The sequence below is a fragment of the Vombatus ursinus genome, unplaced genomic scaffold, assembly GCF_900497805.2.
Source record: "Vombatus ursinus unplaced genomic scaffold, bare-nosed wombat genome assembly UNPS02014804.1, whole genome shotgun sequence".
In the NCBI taxonomy this organism is placed as follows: domain Eukaryota; kingdom Metazoa; phylum Chordata; class Mammalia; order Diprotodontia; family Vombatidae; genus Vombatus; species Vombatus ursinus.
In genome coordinates, this window is record NW_020954582.1 from 1,789,207 (window position 1) to 1,807,834 (window position 18,628).

At 44.3% G+C, this 18,628-nt stretch overlaps 1 protein-coding gene across 1 annotated transcript in view; it reads right to left on the reverse strand.

Moving 5' to 3' along the window:
- Window positions 1-18,628, reverse strand: part of ST6GALNAC3 (ST6 N-acetylgalactosaminide alpha-2,6-sialyltransferase 3) — a 361,594-nt gene that overhangs the window by 19,972 nt on the left and 322,994 nt on the right. The window lies entirely within an intron of this gene.

Below are 18,628 nucleotides of genomic sequence, written 5' to 3' on the forward strand. Positions count from 1 at the left end.
TATATCTGCATTATTGTTATTGTAGCTGTTATTTTAATTTTATTTTTATTATGGTAAACATTTTTCTTTTGAAGTCTCTAAGCTCCAGTCACGTTTCCGACCTCTATCTCCTAGTCATCTAAGCCCTCTGGGCCTCAGTTTCCATTGCTGGTAAGTATGAGGTTTGGACTGGATGCCTCGGAGGTCCCATTCGCTCTAGATGGCTGAGCCTCTAACCTTAGCCACAGTGACCTCATTGTCATTCCACCCCTGCGCATAGTTCCGTCTCCTGGACCAAGCAAGTCAAGCCTAATGCTACTGGACTTTGGCCATCCCTGACCCCCCATCATGTGACATGATCTGCTAGCCCGTACCCACCCGAGGTGCCCTCCTCTGGACATCCTCCTGTTCATCAGGGACCTGTCTGCACCCTCATCTTACCAGCATTTCAGTTACCCCGATTGCATCCAGCCGTCAAGCTGCCATTCTTTCTACAGACGCTTTAGTGCCATCTCGAGATGATGACCCTAAGGGTGAAGCACTTCCTGTCTGGGCAGAGAGGCAGAGACTGGCTGCATGTCATCAGAGTCTATTCTGCCGCAGCATCCTCTCCCACCTCGGGACACCTGACTCTGATGGCTCCATTACTTCCACTCACTGATAATGGAACCCATTGAGGTGATTTCTCCACCTATTCAAAAAGATTTCTAAAATGCAAACTTTGAGCTAGCTGCTGTGTCATGCATTGTGAGAGCAGAAAAGCCAAGCTTTCTGAGACATAGCTAGGCTGATTTTTTCCCCCTAGTGTGTCTGAGGAATGACATCCGTTAACATTATGAGCAAAGGACTTGAACAAAAGGCCAAGGGGTAAGGGGAAGGAGTGCTGGATCTTTTTTCTTTGGGGGCAGGGAGGCAATTGGGGTTAAGTAACTTGCCCAAGGTCACACAGCTAGTGTCTGAGGCTGGATTTGAACTCAGGTCCTTCTTGGAGTGCTGGATCTTCAGTAGTGGGTACTGGGTTTGAATCCCTGCACTTCCACTTATGATGGACACCTTGGTCAAGTCACTTAATGATGGTGATGATTATGATCCAATCCAATAACCCAATCCACTAAAGATTTATTAAGCATCTATGACGACATGCCATGCACTGTGCTAAGCACTGGGGACACAATTAATAAAAAGAAAAACAACCCCTGCTTTCAATGAGCTTTTAATCTAAAGGGGGAAATAACACACAAAAGAAGTCAGAAAAAGTAGGATGGGGGATGGGAAATCAGGGATACCCAACCAGGGGGTATCTTGTTCCAAAAGGATGAAATCAGACAGAGCAACAGATGCAAAGTGAAGTGACCTGAGAGACCAGCATCTGTCCTCCATAAAGGAAGACATTGGGAGGGGCTTGGCCCTTCACAGTGCAGCCCTTCAATCAGAGGAGAGTGAAGAAGAAGGAGGAGGGGGAGGAGGAGATGATGATGATGGTGGTGATGATGATGGTCAGCCTCCACATACAGCTTTAAATTCTGAGAAATGCTGGATATGTATTATTTCATTTGATCCTCACAACAATGCTGTGAGGTAGATGCTATTACTAACTCCATTTTACAGATGAAGAAAGGCCAGGAGGCCTTGTGACTTGCCCTGTGTCTGAAGTAGGATTTAAATTCATCTTCCTAACTCCAATCCCATACTCTGTCCACTCTGCCACTGAACTGTCTGCCCACAGCTGTTTCCACTGGACCTCATAGGTAGTACCAATATTTTTATCACCATTTTAATGATGAAATAAATGAAACTCAAAGAGACAGTGACTCACCTAAGTCAATATCATCTACTACATGGGAGAACTGGGACTTGGGATCCAAGCTCAGTCCTTTATGCCATGCCAATTCTTAGATAAGCAACGTAATGTAATGAGAAGAGTGCTGGATTTGATGTCTAAGAGTCTGGGTTCAAACTCCAGCTCTTCTACTCGATGATTTTGTAACTTTGGGAAAGTCATTGAATCTTTCTGGGCCTCAGTTTTCTCATCTGTAAAATAAGGGGTTTGGGTGAGATGTCCCCAGAGGTCATTTCAAGATCTAGTTCTACTAATAATCCTTTTACAAAGTGCGAATAAATTCCTTAATTGAATTAGAAAGGAGGTTAAGAACTGACTGAGAGTGATCCCATTGCCCCTGGGTGCTTCTCAGAAGACAATCCAAAGAGTCCAGGTGAGGAAGGGGTCGGGGGGAGATCTGGCCACTTGTCCTGCATCCCTAGTTTGAGGAGAGCATCCCCAGAATCTGCCTCATTATCTCCCATCTGGCTGCTTTCCTGACTTCATGATCTCTAGGAACTCATCATGACAAGGAGAGCCAGACCTTCCTCTCACTGGGTCCCTTTCATCTCTTGCTGTACAGGTTCCCAGAGGGAAGACAGGAAGGGGCCGAGCCAGGCTGATCTCCATCTGTGCCAGCATAAGGCAACGCCCCCCTCCTGCTGCCAGCCAGGTCTACTAGCAGAGATGCGGAGAACCACCAGTGCAAAGAGGAACAACTTTGATCACAGGCCTCCCATCTCCTGCTGCAGCTGTTCCTTGAGCGAAGAGGAAGAGGAAAAGGAAAGTGGGTGGGGAATGGGACTTCCTTCTTCTGTTGTATAGATTAGACTCCCATCTCCTACTGCACCATTTCCTACCTAATCTCCAGACTTTAGAGGGAAGAGAAGTAATGAAGTGGGGCCTCTCATCTGACCATCTGACCATGGGCTTTCCATCTTGTGTTGCATCATCTCCAGCCCAATGCCCAGGCTCCTTTGGGAAGAGGAATGGAACACTCCACTCAGTGCTGAACATCCTCACACCTGGTCATACCCAAAACATCTCAGGGATCCTTACCCACTAGGGGTCATCATCCAAACCTCATTCCCCATCCTTCACCACTTGGTTCCTTATGCTCATCCCCCTCAACTCTCCCACCCCAAAGTTCCAAACAAACACCAGCCTCCCCTTGCATTGTGCCCTCTGAAATGTCTGTTCCATAGGCCATAAATATCCCTTCAGCCTAAATCTTTTTCTTTCCCACTCCTTCCATCTTCTAGCTATTATTGAAACTTCAGTCCCTCTGTTGCCAGTCTCCCTGGTCACCATTTCCAGCACTGGTCACACCTTTAATTGTGCACCTTGACATACTGGTCAAGGTAGAGGAGTTAGAATACTCCTTGCTCCCCATGGCTACTTCCAGATTCTCTCTCCTCCACTGAGGTTGGTGTTGCTCTTTGTGCTCGAAGACGACCGAGATGACGTCACCTTATTGGCGTCAAAGGACAGTGTGCCTGACTGTGGCTGATCAGACCAATAGGAGCTCGGAAGGCTCTACCACAAGTTGGTCACCAATAATTCATGTGAACATTCAGTGAGAGATTTGTGCATAGAAATCTGAGCATCTAAGTCTCTAAATTTGCACATCTCACGTTTCTTTTCGAGCTGCTTTGCTCATAGAGCACAGCACCTTCTCTGATAAGGGCACACCATGCTGGGCAGTCTGTGCCAGTGTCTCCCATGTTTCACAATCAGTTCCAAAGGTTCTTCAGAGAGACCTTGAGAGTGTCCTTGTATCGCTTCTTCTGACCTCCATGTGAGCACTGAGGTTCATGCTATTAGACTCTACTACCCAATCAAAATCCTGGCAACAATTGTTTCCAGAACTCCAGGTCACTACCTTATCATCCTTAAGAAGTAAAATTCTTGGCTAACAATTTTTCTTGCTCTCATACTAGGGAATTTTAACATACATAAAGCCATCCTTCAAACACCCTAACCACTCAGTTCCTCAATCTACTCACTTTTCGTGATCTAATCTCCACCTCACCTCAGCTGTACACAATAGTCATGCCCTTGCTTTTTATATCACATAAAAATGTGCCACCTCCAGAATTCCTAAGTGCCCTTATCCAATCACAATTTATTGGCTTTTCACCTCTCTCTCTGCCTTCCCTTACCAGATCCTGCTCTTTATCCACAGACTTTACTCCTTACAAAGGAATAACCCCTCTACCAGCTCAATTCCTTTCTATGTCCTCCAACAGACTGCTCCCTCTGTCATCTGCACTTTATAACTTATTTTCAATTTCTCCCTCTCTAATGCTTCATTACCTACTGCCTATAGACATTTCCGTGTTTCCTCTATCCTCAAAAAACCCTCACTTGAGCCTTCTGTTCTCGTTAATTATTACCCTATGTATCTTTTTCCCTTTGGAGATAAATTCCTGGAAGGGGCCACCTACAATAGGTACCTCCACTTTCCCTGTTCTCAGTGTCTTCTTAACCCCCTTAGAGTTCAGCTTCTGACTTTATAATTCTTTTGAGGTTTAGGGGTACTGGGATGCTGAAATAGTGACGCAGCTCCTGCCTTGAAAGAATTTGACATAAGCCTTCTTTTAGCCAAAGACAAGGTTTATTAGAACACCGTTCAAGGTGGGTGTGATTCAAAAAATCTGCCACATTGGCCAGACTGTTAAGGAATTTAAGCATTTGTATCACTAATGCAAACAGGCCAGATTGAATCTGAGCACTATAATGAAGGCCAAAATGGATCTTATATACAGAAAGACTGTGGGAGGGATCTAGGAGCGGCCAAGTAGTCTGGGGTGAATGCCAGGGACCTGGACCATGTGGCCAAGGGAGAATGCGGTCTAGATAGAATCAGGGGTGGGAAGCAGCCAAGAGCTACCCAGTGGCAACAGGCAATGAAGAGCTGGGCTAGGTAACAAAGAATTTAGAGATTGGGCTAGGCCACAACGAAAGGTCAGTTGGGTAGATTACTGGGATGGGTGGATGCCTCAGGTGAACTTCAGAGACCTGACCATGTGGGAAATTTCAAGGAGAGTTCAAGGGGGGTTTCCGAGGCCTGTACCCCATCAATTCTACCAAAATTGCTCTCTCAAAGTTACCAGTGATCTCTTTATTGCCTTTTGTCAATGCCAATGGCCTTTTCTCAATCATCATTCTCCTAAGCCTCTCCATAGCCTCTCTTCCTTGATCCTTTCTTCTCTCTAGGTTTTCAGGACACTGAAATCTCCTGATTCTCCTCCTACCTCTCCAACTGCTCCTTCTCAGTCTTCTTTGCTGGGTCCTCATTTGGATCGTGCCCTCTAGGTGTCCGTTGGGTCTCTATCCTGAGCTCTAAGTACTTAGTGAAATTCTAGGGTGAGAATGAATGAACAATTAAAGCATTTATTAAACACTGACTATGCAAAGCACTGTGTTGACCTGGGGATTCAAATGGAGCTCTCATTCCAGTGGAGGAGACATACAGAAGGCTTCAGAAGATCACAGGGGCCTTCTGTGGTCTTGGGCCACAGAGGCAAAGCAGATGGTCAGGCTTCTTTGATGCCATTCCCACTGAGAAGATGATCTCAGTTTCTAGCATTGACCCCTATGACAATGCCAAGGACTTGGGTCACAAGAGCATTCTTTTCTGGGTCTCCAGTAGCTGCGGCTAGAGTCTCTCTCTGCAGGAACGGTAAGTCCCCAGGCTGCATCTCCACAGGAGCTGCTTCTCAAAATGGGGGCTGAGGACACTGGGCTGGAAGCAGGGCTGGTAGTTTGAGGGCAGAAAGGCAGTAGTTCTCCCAAAGCATCTGGGTTCAGAATACTAAGCTATTTCCATCAAGGTGTGAAGGGAGATGGTGGTCAAGATGGCAGTGGTTTGACCTACCTGGCATGGACTGCCTCCTCTAATACCATCTCAGGGTGCCCTGAGGCTTCAGAAGACAGCTAAATGAAGGGAACAAAGTCTGGGAGAGACAGAAGCAGAGCCAGAGGGCAGAGTACAGTGGGACAGACATAGCTGGAAACAATGCCTCTCTCAGTGCAGTCTCAAATTGTCTAAGACAGTAGCTTTTTGGCTCTCCCATCCCATTGCTTGCTCACTTGGAACCCCCTCCTCCCAGATCTTCTTCAAGTCTTTCTTTTAAAAGACAAAGAAATTTAGTCTCAAGGAAGTTAAGTATTTTCCTTTGGTTATGACAGAGATCTTCAAACAAAGTCTGGGTTCCCCTGAATATTTTTGGAGGGACCCCTATCCAGCTATTGATTGGACTAGGGAGCCCTGGAAGTCTTTTCCAACTCTGAGATTCAAGGATAAAGTCTTCCATTTTCATTGTGGGAGCTTGTCTGAGGACCACCCGGCTTATTCCCCAGTGAAATGGAGGATGGGGAGGGAAGTAGTTGCGGGAACAGGGAAAACCTAAATAGGATCCAGGCTCAGCTCTTCTGTTATTGCAACATTTCCTCTACAAAATACAAAAAGAAAAAAAGAAGAAGAAATGTGCAAGACTTGCTGCTGTGAAAGGGATGTTTTTTCTGTCTCTTTACCCAATAATTTTCTTTTTTCATCAGTGATTTTATTTTGAAAACAGTCTCAGCATATTTCCAGGGTAGGTGTTGGAAAGGGGAAAGCACCAGCCGAGTGAGTCACTGAAATCAACGTTCTTTGATCCCCTCTTGTCTCTTCAGCAGGGCTCTTTCCCCACACTCTTAGGTGTCAGCAACGCAAAAGAAAATTGGGCTTTTCTCTAATCAGAGGCTAGGAAGGGGATCTGAGCTTTGTTCTAATGGCAGCACACAATGATGGTTAAAACACTGCATGCAGGCCTCCCTCCACAACTTGATTTTCACTGAAAAACTCCACTGAGCTCCTTGGCTTTATTTGCCGTCCCCTGTAATCGCTTCATTATTTTATAAGCACTTTGAGCTGAGCCCCAGAACCATTAAGTGGATTGTTCTATGGATGGATAGGCCATAATTTCCAGTTGGCAACTCAGCAACCAAAGGGACTGTTTTCCCTTTTTCTTTCTTTCTTCTTTGTCTTCTTCTTCTTTTTTTTTTTTGAAAAGAAATCCTATTGGTGGCCATTATCCTGCACTGAATACAGGGGAGCTGTTCTTGCCATTCATCACATTCCGGAAAGTAGCACAAGAGGAATGTCAACTTTCTCCTTTTATACCTCATCAGAAATTCATCAGAGTCGAGCAGGGGTTCTAATCCTGGGGCCCAAGGCTGGGACTTTGTGTTTGTTTGTTTTTAATATTCTGGTAACTGCATTTCAATAGAATTTGTTTCCTTTGTACGTATTTCATTCCATGCAGTGAAAATCAGTATCTGGGAAGAGGCCCATAGGCTGCACTAGACTGCAGGAAAGGGGGCCAGGCGACAGAAAAGGCTAAGGATTTCTGCAGAGGACACAGAATCTCAGGATGGAAGGAAGCTCAGAGCTCATTGAAGCCAATCAAAAGAAAATTTCTCTTTAACAAATGCAATTTGGCATCGTCACACACATGCATGTTATATAAATAACAAAGTCTATACATAACACACATGCACATGTATACAGTATAATGTGTACATTATGATGTTTATATATGTATATGTACTACATGCAATATAATATATATTATAATATAGGTATGTGTGGCTAGGTAGTGAAGGGCTTTAGGAGATAAAAAGGAGAGTTTATATTTTATTCTAGAGGCAATAAATAAAGGTCCCTGGGGGTTGGCCGGGTAAACTGACATGGTCCATTCTGCACTTAAGGAGCTGGTTTTAGAATGCGCTGGAGGAGGAGGACTTGGGGCAAGGAGAGCCCTGCGTAGCAATAATCTGTGTGAGAGAGGAGGACACCATAATCAAAGTGGTGGATGTGAGTAGAGAGAAGGGTCAAATTAAGAGAATAATCGTGCAAGTAGAAATGTGGGTCTCCCTGCTACACATTCACCCCACTCCGTGCCATCATCCATGTGCTGCCACGGAGGTCCTCTTAAAGCCCAGGTCTGACAATATCTCCTCCCCTGCTCCATAAACTCCAGGGGCTCTCCCCGACCGAGGAGCAAATAGAAAGTCTCCGGTATTCCAGGTGCTTTATGACATGCCCCCTCCAACCTTTCCAATCTTCTTACACCTTATAGCCCTCCTTCCCGGGGAGTCTTCGATCTGGTGACACTGGTCTCCTGGCTGTTTTTCAAACAAGACACTCTATTTTCTGGCTCTGGCCATTTTCTTAGCGTGTCTCCCATGCCTGGAATGTTCTCCCTCTTCATCTCTGCCTCTGGCTTCTCTGGCTTCCTTCCCTCGGGTGGTTATTTCACATTTGTATGCGGTGTGCGTGCACCTAGTTATTCGGAGGTTGCCTTCCCCAATAGTCTCCGCTGCTTGAGAATACAACGGTCTTTGCCTTTCTTTGTACCCCCAGCACCCAGCACACTGCCTGCTACATAGTAGGCACTACATTACACTGTGCTGAGGAACTTTTCCAACAAATTCCTTTGTGAGCTTGGATAAGTCCTTTAACTTTGGGGGCCTTGGTTTCCTTATCAGTAAAAATGAAACGAGGACATTTAACGAAATGACCCTCAGGTCTCTTCCAGCTCTATGATTTTTCTTTTTCAATTGGAACAAGCATTTACCCCTCCACCAGGCTTGTGAATTTGCTTTAGGTGGGGAGATGAAGGAGCCAGGGGGACAAGGAGAATGGGGGAGAGACACTTTCTCAGCATTTGCCTAGCACTGAGCCTTCGCCCCTCGTGCATGAAAAGATTTTGTTCTTCTTCCATTGAGAACCCAGAAGTAATATATTAGGCGCCTCTCAGTCCCCTAACCTTGCTGGAGGCACTGTAGTCTTCTCATCGAGCACAGGACCTTTCCATTCCATGTTTTCAACCTGACTGACACTAACCTTGAGAGTTATGCCTCTCCCTCGATCCCAAGCCCATTACCGGCTACGCGGCTACCTTGGCCAATGCATTGAAACTTTCTGGACCTCCATTTCCTCAAGTGTAAAGTCAGGAGCATTATAGCAGATGACAGATGTGAGCATGGGAAAGGACCCTAGACATTCTCTCCTCCACACGTGAACTCCAAGAACATGTAATTGGAGTCTTCACCAGAGTGTCTAAGTTTTAGAATATCTTCTATATGAAAATGAACACATATTGACTGGAGGGCAATGATTTACTTTGAAAAAGGAAGGATCATAACAATGATGGTGCTGATGGTGGTGATGATGATACATTATGCAGAGCGTTTTACAGTTAAAGTGTGTGCTCGTGAGCAAACACACATACACACACAGTCACATACAGACACACACATCCCTCCACCATCATTAATCCATCAATGTTAGCATTAGAAGTGCTGGATTCCAGAGCTCAGCTGCAGTCTTGTATCAGACATGAAGTCATTTAATCTCATCTCCTTGAGAACACTGAAGCCCTGAGAGGTGAAATAATGTGTTCCAGGGTACACGGTTAGAGTGTCAGAGCCAGGAACTGAAGGTGGCCCCCGTCTCCGACAGCACCAGCCCACTTGACACCCCACCAGGCCTGTAATACCTTCATAACAGCATACAATGTCCTCTGCTCTCACAGATGGGCTACCTTTCCTTTCTGGGTCTCTTCTTGTGCACCTCTCTCTGTTCACAGGAACCTGGGTGAGATGCTCATAAGGGAGCGTGCCTCATCTGCCTGGAGCAGATCTCCATAAACATGGACAGAATGATAAAAAGCTAACAGATTGCATCACAGTGACCGTCCCATGAATTCAGAAGGCCCATACTCGAAACAGTAGGGATTGTTTGAATAGTGAGGGAGATTAAGAAAAGGAAGAAAAAGGAATGAGCTGTGGAACTTGCGTTTAAAGCTCACAGTTGGATTTTCACTCTGACTCTAATTGAGCGCTCCTAAGCTCTCTCACTGGCCCATGAGAATTCTCATCTGTTGGCTGGCAGAATCAAATTAGAAATTTCAGCTCTTTATTGAGCCCCGTTCATGGATGGAGAGGAACTGGCAAAAACCTTTGGAACTATCCCATCCAACCACTCGGTTTATATATAAGAAAACCCCACCCAGCCAGGCTAGATGACTTGGTCCAGTGGCTCAGGGAGGAAGGAACAAAGCTGACATGCCAGCCAAGAACTTCTGGCTACAAATCTCCAGGGCCTCACAAGCAATGCTTCTAGGACCTGCTGATCTGTGAGCTCACGTCTCCAGGTATGTGGGGCCCCAGATACTATCGCGCCCAGGGGGGCTTTCCTTCTAGGGTACCATAGACTGCTTGGGGAAGACGAAGGGACTTCAGACCCCATCTCAGAAGCATGTCTATGTTGTTGTTGTTGTTGTTTTTAATAATTGAAGGACTTTATCAATTTCATCTAGAAAATAAAGATATCATTTTCACCATACATCTTCACAGACCTCCTGAAATCTATCCATGGACCCCCTCTTCCAACTCCTACATTTTACAGGTGAGGGACCTGAGGCTCAGATCACCTGCTCCAGGTAGCCCGGGTGGGAAATTTCAGACAAAGAGTGTGGACCCCAGAACCAGTGCTCATTTCACTGAACCATTTTTCTTCTTTTCCCAAATCTGTCATCTCAAGAGTAACAGTGACAATAACCATCATAATAACTAGCATTATATAGTGCTTTAAGGTTTGCAAAGTACTTGCAGATATGATCTCCTTTGACCCTCACAACCACCCTTGAAGGTAGGTGCTATCACTGTCTCTATTTGACGGCTGAGGCAGGCAAAGTTGAACTGACTTGCCCAAGGTCACTCAGAACAGAAGCGTCTGAGGCCAGATTTGAACTCAGATCTTCCTGACTCCAGACCCAGCACTCTACTCACTACACCATCTAGCTGTAGGGCTCTCCTTGGCTCTCTTCAAAAAGGGGCAAGAGAACACAAAATGTAGGCAGTTTATGATATGAGTAAATTATTAAATGTGCTTTAAAATTGTTCTATGTGAAGTGTACTTAAAATGCTACAGTAGTAAACAACCACATTCAGTTGGCGCTTTTGGGGGAAAAGTCATGAACATTTCTTGGGAGTTTACTTCAGTAAAGAAAGTCCTTTTAATCTCCACGTAGCATCCATGACCTGGTCTGGGAAAAGATAGTGATGAGGGTCACATGGGGGATGTGGCCACATTTGGTTGGAGATTTGTTCCAATTAACCATAAAGAGAAGGGACAGACAGGGAAGAAAAGAGTCAGTAAGCTGGAAGTCCCAGCTCTTTGCTGTTCCTTCTCCTAAAGGAAATGAAACCCAGCTAATTAGTAAAGTAGGAAGCCCAAACTGCCTGCTTTGTGCAGACAATCAGACTAGAAGAGCATCCATAATAAGGTGAAAGGGGTGGATTGGTCCTTCCCCTCCCCTTCTCTTTTCTCCTATTTTCTCCCCTCTTCTCCCTTCCTTTCTCTTCCCCTCCCCTCTCCTTTCCTCCCCTTCTCTTCTCCTCTTTTCTCCCCTCCCTTTGCCTCCTTTCCCCTTCTCTCTCCTCCCCTGCTCTCCCCTTCTCTTTTCTCCCCTTCTCCTTTTTTCTCCCTTCTCTCTCTCCTCCCCTCCTCTCCCCTGCTCTTTTCTTCCCTCCTCTTCTCTTCCTTTCTCCCCTCTCTTTCCTTTCCCCATCCTCCACTCTTCTCTTCTCCTCTCCTTTTCTTTTCATTGCTGTTTTTGTTTATTTCTTTTGCCTAGAGGTCATGTTGTCCATGACTGTTCCAGAGGCCTAACACTAAGATATGATTCATCAGTTCCTAAACTAAGATTCTCTCAAGTACTTGTGCCCCAGTTTCAAACAAGTCACAATAATCTCCTTCAAACAAACGAGAATGTAGAGGCCAGTGTTCTCTTTCCCCCACACTGGCCTTTCTTGGTTTGCCTCTGCTTTCTTCACCTGTACCATCTAGATCAGTACAGACCGAAGCAGGCTAGTTTTCCCTTTCTTTCATTTTTTCTTTTACTCGAGTCATTTTGTACAAAATGACTAATATGAAAATGTTTTACATAGTTGCACATGTGTAACCTATATCTGATGGCTCACCATCTCAGGGACGGGGGAGGGGAAAGAGAGATAAAATTTGGAATTCAAAACCTTCAATAAAAATGTTTAAAAAAATTGGAAAAAGTGGAGTGGAATGCCTTGGGAAAAACAAAACAAAACAAAACAAGTACAAGACTTGGAGTCAGGAAGCCTGGAAGTAACCCCCTGCCTCACACAATAACTATCTGCACGATACTGGGCAAGTCACTGAACCTCTCTCATCCTCAGTCTCTTCATCTGTGTAATGGGGGTAACAATAACACCTACATCACGCTGTGAAGACCAAATGAGATGATGTCTGCGAAGCACTTTACAAACCTTAAAGCTTTCTGTCAATGCCAACTATGATGAGCTATTAGTATATTTCCAATGGCACCTAGCATCATCACGAGAAGAACTGACTTTCAGTGGTGATAGTCTCTACATAGGGAACAGAAACAGGCTGGGCGTGGGGGTGGGGGGATGATTTATTGTACTGTTCAGGAGAATAATGAATATACTGTTTAAATCCAGCCTTATGCTATTGAAGGTCGTCTATCCCCAGAATGTGGATCAACCTCAGTAACTCTAGGAATGCCAGAGATGGCTATAAGGTGTTTAGGATTCCTCAGAGCATTTGTTCCTTGAATTACCACACCCAGGAACATCTGAGGGGTCCACCCCAAACTTTCATTTTTGGGTTACAGTTACTCATATCTATCTCGATCTACTTTGCTTTCAAGCTGCTTCCTTGGTTAAATTGTTTAGTTTGTGTGTGTAGGCTATGGGGGGTTCATGTGTGGGAGAGCTTTGTCACATTCCTCTATCATGTAAATCCGCTATCTAAATCCTCTATCATGTAAATAAAGAGCCTGGGGAGAGAGAGGCATTCCCCTTCCAGTTTACTCTCCTCTACCATTTCTTCCTAAAACTAGGAAAAAGATTTTGGGGTCTGTTCTTGAGAACAAGAGCCAATGAGGAAAGTCAGGACCAAAAGGAGTTAGTAATTGATCATATGTGATGAGGGGCGGGGGGGGGGGATAGCGAGAGAGGGGTAAGAGCTGAAGATGACTCCTGAGTCACCAACCTGGTTCACCAGAAGAACGGTGATGTCCTGTATAGAAACAATGGGTTTGGGGAGAAATAAAATGAGTTCTGTGATATAATGTGATGTGATACAATGAGATGTAAGCATTCCTGCAGCCCCACACAACCAAACAAACAGATCTCACCTTGAAGCCAATTTTCTCCTGCTAAGGTACTCTGAACTTAGCTGAGCTGCTCCAGGGGCAATAGACTTTCCCTGGCCCCACTGTAAGAGCCTTTTCACCTTCAGAAGCCCTATCCCAACTTATATTCCATGAGTATCATCCTCAGGAACTTAGGGCGGTCATGCTGGCAGCACAGTGAGGCATCCCAGCAGGACATTAGTGGAGAATGATGCTTGGTATCATTTTAAACTTGACTCCCTGCTCAACAGGGCTGGACACTGCTTCCATCTTGGTGATACTCAGGGGCTTAATAAGCAAGAATCCTCTTCCATTGCCAAAGACTGAGATGAAAACAGCACTTAGCCTAGAGTAATTTCTAGTGGAAGACTTCACTTAATGTGCTCTGGTCCACTCCCTAGCGTTGGCATTGAACTGCTGGGAACAATTCTTTGAGTATAATCCACTCCCTGGCTCTGTACTGCCCAGGAGTTATGTTGTAGAGACAATCTCGTTCTGGGCTGTAGATTTAGTAGGCTACAGTTGGGAGAATCTTAGACTTTGTTTGAATGCACAGATACTGTTATTTTACCCCATGCTGAATGCCCCTCCCTCACTGTGTCTGAGGAGAATGGCAGCTTCATCTGACACAGCCTATTCTTGCCAAGTTTACTTTCCACCCTGCTCTCCATAAGGGTGTTTTACGAGCTGACTTTTGGTGCTTTTGCAGAGCCTTTGAAAACTGGGTTGTGTGACAGAAAGCACAATGCCTCTTTTTACAGGGGAGGGAACTGCATCTCAGAGAGGAGAGATGGCTTGTCCGATGGCTCATATGGCAGAGCAAGAAATCCAAATTTGGTCTCTTGAGAAAGGGAAGGAAGGGATGGAAAGGGAAGGGAAGAAGGAAAGAGAAGGGAAAAAAATGAAGGGCAGGGAAAGGAATGAAAAAGAAGAGAAGGGAAGGGAAGAGAATGCAAAAGAAAGGAAGAGAAAAAAGAAGGGAAGGGAAAGGAATGAAAAAGAAGAAACGGGAAAGGAAAGGAAGGGAAGGGAATTTCGCTACTACTTTATTTGGGAGGGAGCACAGATAGTATTTCCCTCATTTCACACATGGAGACAAGGAATGCTATAATGAATAGTCCTGCCTTTAAGGCACGGTGACAACATGAACCTGGGCTTAACACCTCTCAGAGAGGAGCCATTCCTAAGGCTATCAATCGAAGAAAAGTTGTCAATATTCAGTGAAAAAGGTTTATCCTTCCTGGGAGCTCCCTACATCAATGATATCAGTGTGTCATCCCCTCAAAAAAGTTCCCGATGATAAAAATGAGGCTTAGAAAGATGAAGTGATTTGCCCGTCCCAGCACAGCTAGTCAGTAAGTGAGCTGAGACTTGGACCCTTGGCTCCTGATCCGGGCCCCTGTGATCTTTTTGCTTTTTTTAATCACTTCTTCTACTCATCAAAAGATCAATTTTTCTAACTTGGGTGGATTTCAAAATCTGCACCATATAAATCCCCTCTTCTTCTGGACAAACATCCTAATTCCCTTTGCACATTAGGATCCAGGAAAATAGTAATGTTTCACTCATAGTCTCCAGCTTGTTTTTCAACTTTAATGTTTAATTAAGTTTACATTTCTATGAATTTCTCAACTTTTGTTTTTTAAAAGAAAACCTACATATATGAACTATGTTCCATGTTCATTGCTTCAGGTCCTAAGATAAAATTTTTAGGCAGAAGTAAAGAATAATACAGATGAAATATGTCCTTCCCATTCATCAGAAGACTGTTTCCCAGAAGACTTTTCCAGGAAATAGGAAATGAGAAAATGCATTAGATAAAAAGCTTCTGAAGTAGAATTCTAATCTAATTATTAGAGCTAATGAATATTCATGAAGGAAGGATCACCACCAAGTTGGCCCAAATTCAGGAAGCCCAGATGCATTCCCTCTATAACGAAGGTTCTTCACTTGGGGTCTGTGAATTTGCTTTTTAATATTCTGATAATTTTATAGATGAAATCAACTCTGAAACTCACACCTCCTCAGCAAACCCTTCTGAAGCCTCTCCCTTCCTCTGATTGAAAAAGGTGGAGGGTGGACTTTGGAGAGCTCCTCCCAGATCCTTCCCCACTTAAGGAGGGCACTCAGGGAATTTACCTCATCATTTCCCACTGAGCTGATGGATTCCATGATCTCCAAAAAGTTATCATTCTGTAAGATGAATTCAATTTGATAACTCATGCCTCTTCAGACTATTTCTGGGCCAGCTGTGGGTGCCCTCTCCCATGCCTCTCTGCCCCGCCTTTTAGTTTTTTGTTTTTTTTAATATGCTACCTTCCCCATGAAATTGTGAGCTTCCTGAGATCAGGAGATGTCTCATGCCTCTCTTAGTATACCCAGTGCCTAACTTAGTGCCTGACACATTGTAAGCATTTAGTAAATGTTTCTTCACTCTGGTTCTGTATTTCAATATAGCTGGTGTCCTTTGTCATCCTGTATATTTTGTTTTATGCATTGAAAAGCATTATTCTGAGAAGGGTCCCAGAGCCTTCGCCAGCTTGCCAAAGGGGGCCAGGACACCAAGACAATGAGGAACACTCATTCTAGAATAACTTTCAGGTATCTTACATTGCCTCAAAGGTATCTACAATTCTAGAACCTTGAGGCTTATGGGATGGCTGCTTGAATGAATTTAGAAGTGGGATCACTATTAGGGACAAAGATGGTCAAGCATGACTGAAGAAAGCAGTTATGGGGAAGATGGATTAATCAGACTTTTGCTTGGCCTCAGAAGGCAGATCTGAGATCCACAGACAGAAAGTGTCAAGAGGCAGCCTTTGGCCCAATACAAGGGAAAAAGAAAGGTTTCCAGAGAATTGCACGATCCGAGAGGACCCTCCCTAGATGTCTTCAGAGGAAGGCTTGATGGTTACCAGTCAGAAATGTAAAGCAGCAGCTCTCAAACTATTTGATCTTAGGGCCCCTTTACAGTCTTGAAAATTACTGAGAGGCCCCTAAAGAGCTTTTGTTTATGTGGATTATTTCTACTGATATTTACTATATTAATAATTTAAATGCTTTAATAATATTGTTAAAATAGTTTTGATCTCCTGGGCTTCCCAAAAGGTTTTTGGGGACCCCTCAGTATTCCCTGACCATACTTTGAGAACCACTGTTGTAGAGGGAATTCATGGTCAGGTACAGGTTGAACTAGAGGCCAGTGAGGTCATTTCTGAGTCTGAGACGCTATGAAACGGGACCTTCAACATTTAGCTCAAATTCTACTTTCTATAAGAGGCCTTTTCAGGTCTCTTGCCCCACCAGTGCCTTCCTCTCTGAGATACTCTGCCATTCACACTGTTTTCACCCCATTGTTGGCGTGCTATCTCCTCATTAGCATCTGAGCTCCATGAGAGCGAGGGCCATCTTTTTTCTTAATTTGTCTTCCCAGTGCTCAGTACACTAGAAGTTCTTGAGAAATATCTGTTGACTGATGGGATTTTATGAAAAAGCTAAATTATGGAGACATGATCCATTATCCTAGTGAACTTTATCCCTCTTCTCCTCTAGAACCCCTTTTGTTGTTGAAGATGTGCTAGCTCAAAGAACAGCCCTTTCCCCTCCAGGGTCCTTAAGAGGGGTCAAGATAGCCTAAGCTCCAGGCAGCTCTGGTAAGACCAGAAGAAAGCCTCCAGAGAGTGAGCTTCTCAGCCTTCCCTGGCAATCAGCATGATTCAGCTCCCTGAAGGTAGGAACTCTGTCCTTTATCTTTGTAAATGGGCTGTCATTTACCAATAGCACACAGTGCCTTATATTTTAAAAGGAGTTTGCTTACAATACTTTTTAGAAGTAGGTTGGATATTCTTCCCATAATATAGATACTATAGATTAATCAAGACAGGGCTAAAAGACCAAGGCCAAAAGACTAATGAGTGGTGAAATCAGGACTTCAAAGAAAATCTTTGAATTCTAGTCAATCAAACAATTATCATTTATGAAGCCCTGCTATGTGCTAGGCATCGTGGTAGCTTCTAGGGATACAGAGACAAGAGAAAACCCCTGCCTTCAAGAGGTTTACATTCAAAGAGCTTACATTTTTACTACTATATAGTCCTTCTCCTCACTTCATGTAGAGCACACAGTTGTTGCTTAATAAATGTTTATGAGAAATGCAAATGAAGCTCATTTCTGGCTATCTATACACATAGGAAGGCCAGGAACAGGGCCAGGCAAGGGAAATAGGAAGAACATTGCCTGTTACTCTTAGTTTGTACCAGTATATTTCCTATTACCATTTATTTGCATGGAAAACCAAAAGAGTTTGGGAGATTTAGAAATATGGGGGTCCTGAGCCCATAAAGTCCTTGAAAGCTTGCTGTATGGATAGCCTTTAATTAAAGGTTGACTCAAAGTAGTTTAGCAAGTAGATGGTAAGCAGGGTATTGCATTGACTTCTAAGGGAATTGATCACGCAACATACTTCCTAACCCTAAGTCAGACTAAGACTTCTGACAGAGGTACTGTCCTGTGTGAGAAAAAAAGTCAAAGTGAAAATAGATTTAAGCTTTCCCCTTCAGTCATTTTAGCCAATCTGGTAGGTGGGGGTGGGGACAGAGAGAGAAAAAGAGGAAAAAAAGAAAAAAATTACATGCTAACTTTGTTGTATATTTGAAAGGAATAGCAAGTTGTACATAGTAGATTTGCAGTTTCACGTACAATCATCTTTTTATTATATGCTATGGAAATGCTTGTTTTATTCCATAAATTAAAAATAACATAAATTTATAGGTAAAGAAAGAAAATAGATTTAAGCCTCAGGGGATTTGTATGCCAAGGAGGACAAGTAAGCATGTCCACCAGGGCCTCCAGCTAACGCCAGAAGTTAGGAATAGAATACATCACCCAGATTTGTGCTCACTAGACCTGTACCTCTAATAGACCGGCAACAAACAAGGGATCAGAAAAGCAACGTTGAGCAATGACATGAGGCCAGTAGGAAAAATGTCTGGCGACAACTGTTCACCTGGCAGAAATGATGTTCCTAACAGAAACTGAATGTCATCACCTGAGACCAGAGCCGAGCAAGCTTAGTGGGAGCAGCAGGGGGGCAGCACCAAAAGACATTGGTGGCCAACTTGTCTCAGAAGCATTACCTGATTATCCAATTGCATGGCTTGGCCACACATGTTCCTTCCCCACATACCTCTCCATATATACGTCTTAGCTATACATGCCTCAGTATGTGTCCTGGTTACACGTGCTAAGCAATCAACCAACCAACCCAACGAGAAGCATCCCAAGTGTCTATTATGTGTCAGCCCTTATCTCAAGCACTGGGGATGCAAAGGCAGAAGTTAGTCCCTGCACTCAAGGAAATTGCATTCCATTTCATGAGTCAACCGTTGTGCATGTTTTTTGTTGTTTAGTCATCTCAGTCATGTCCAGCCCCATCAGGGGTTTTCTTGGCAAAGATACTAGAGGGATTTGCTATTTCTTTTTCTGGTGGATCTATTTTGTCAGGCAGTCAGAGGCTAAGTGACTCTCCCAGGGTCACACATCTAGGAAGTGTGCGAGGCTGGATTTGAAATCAGATCTTCCTGAC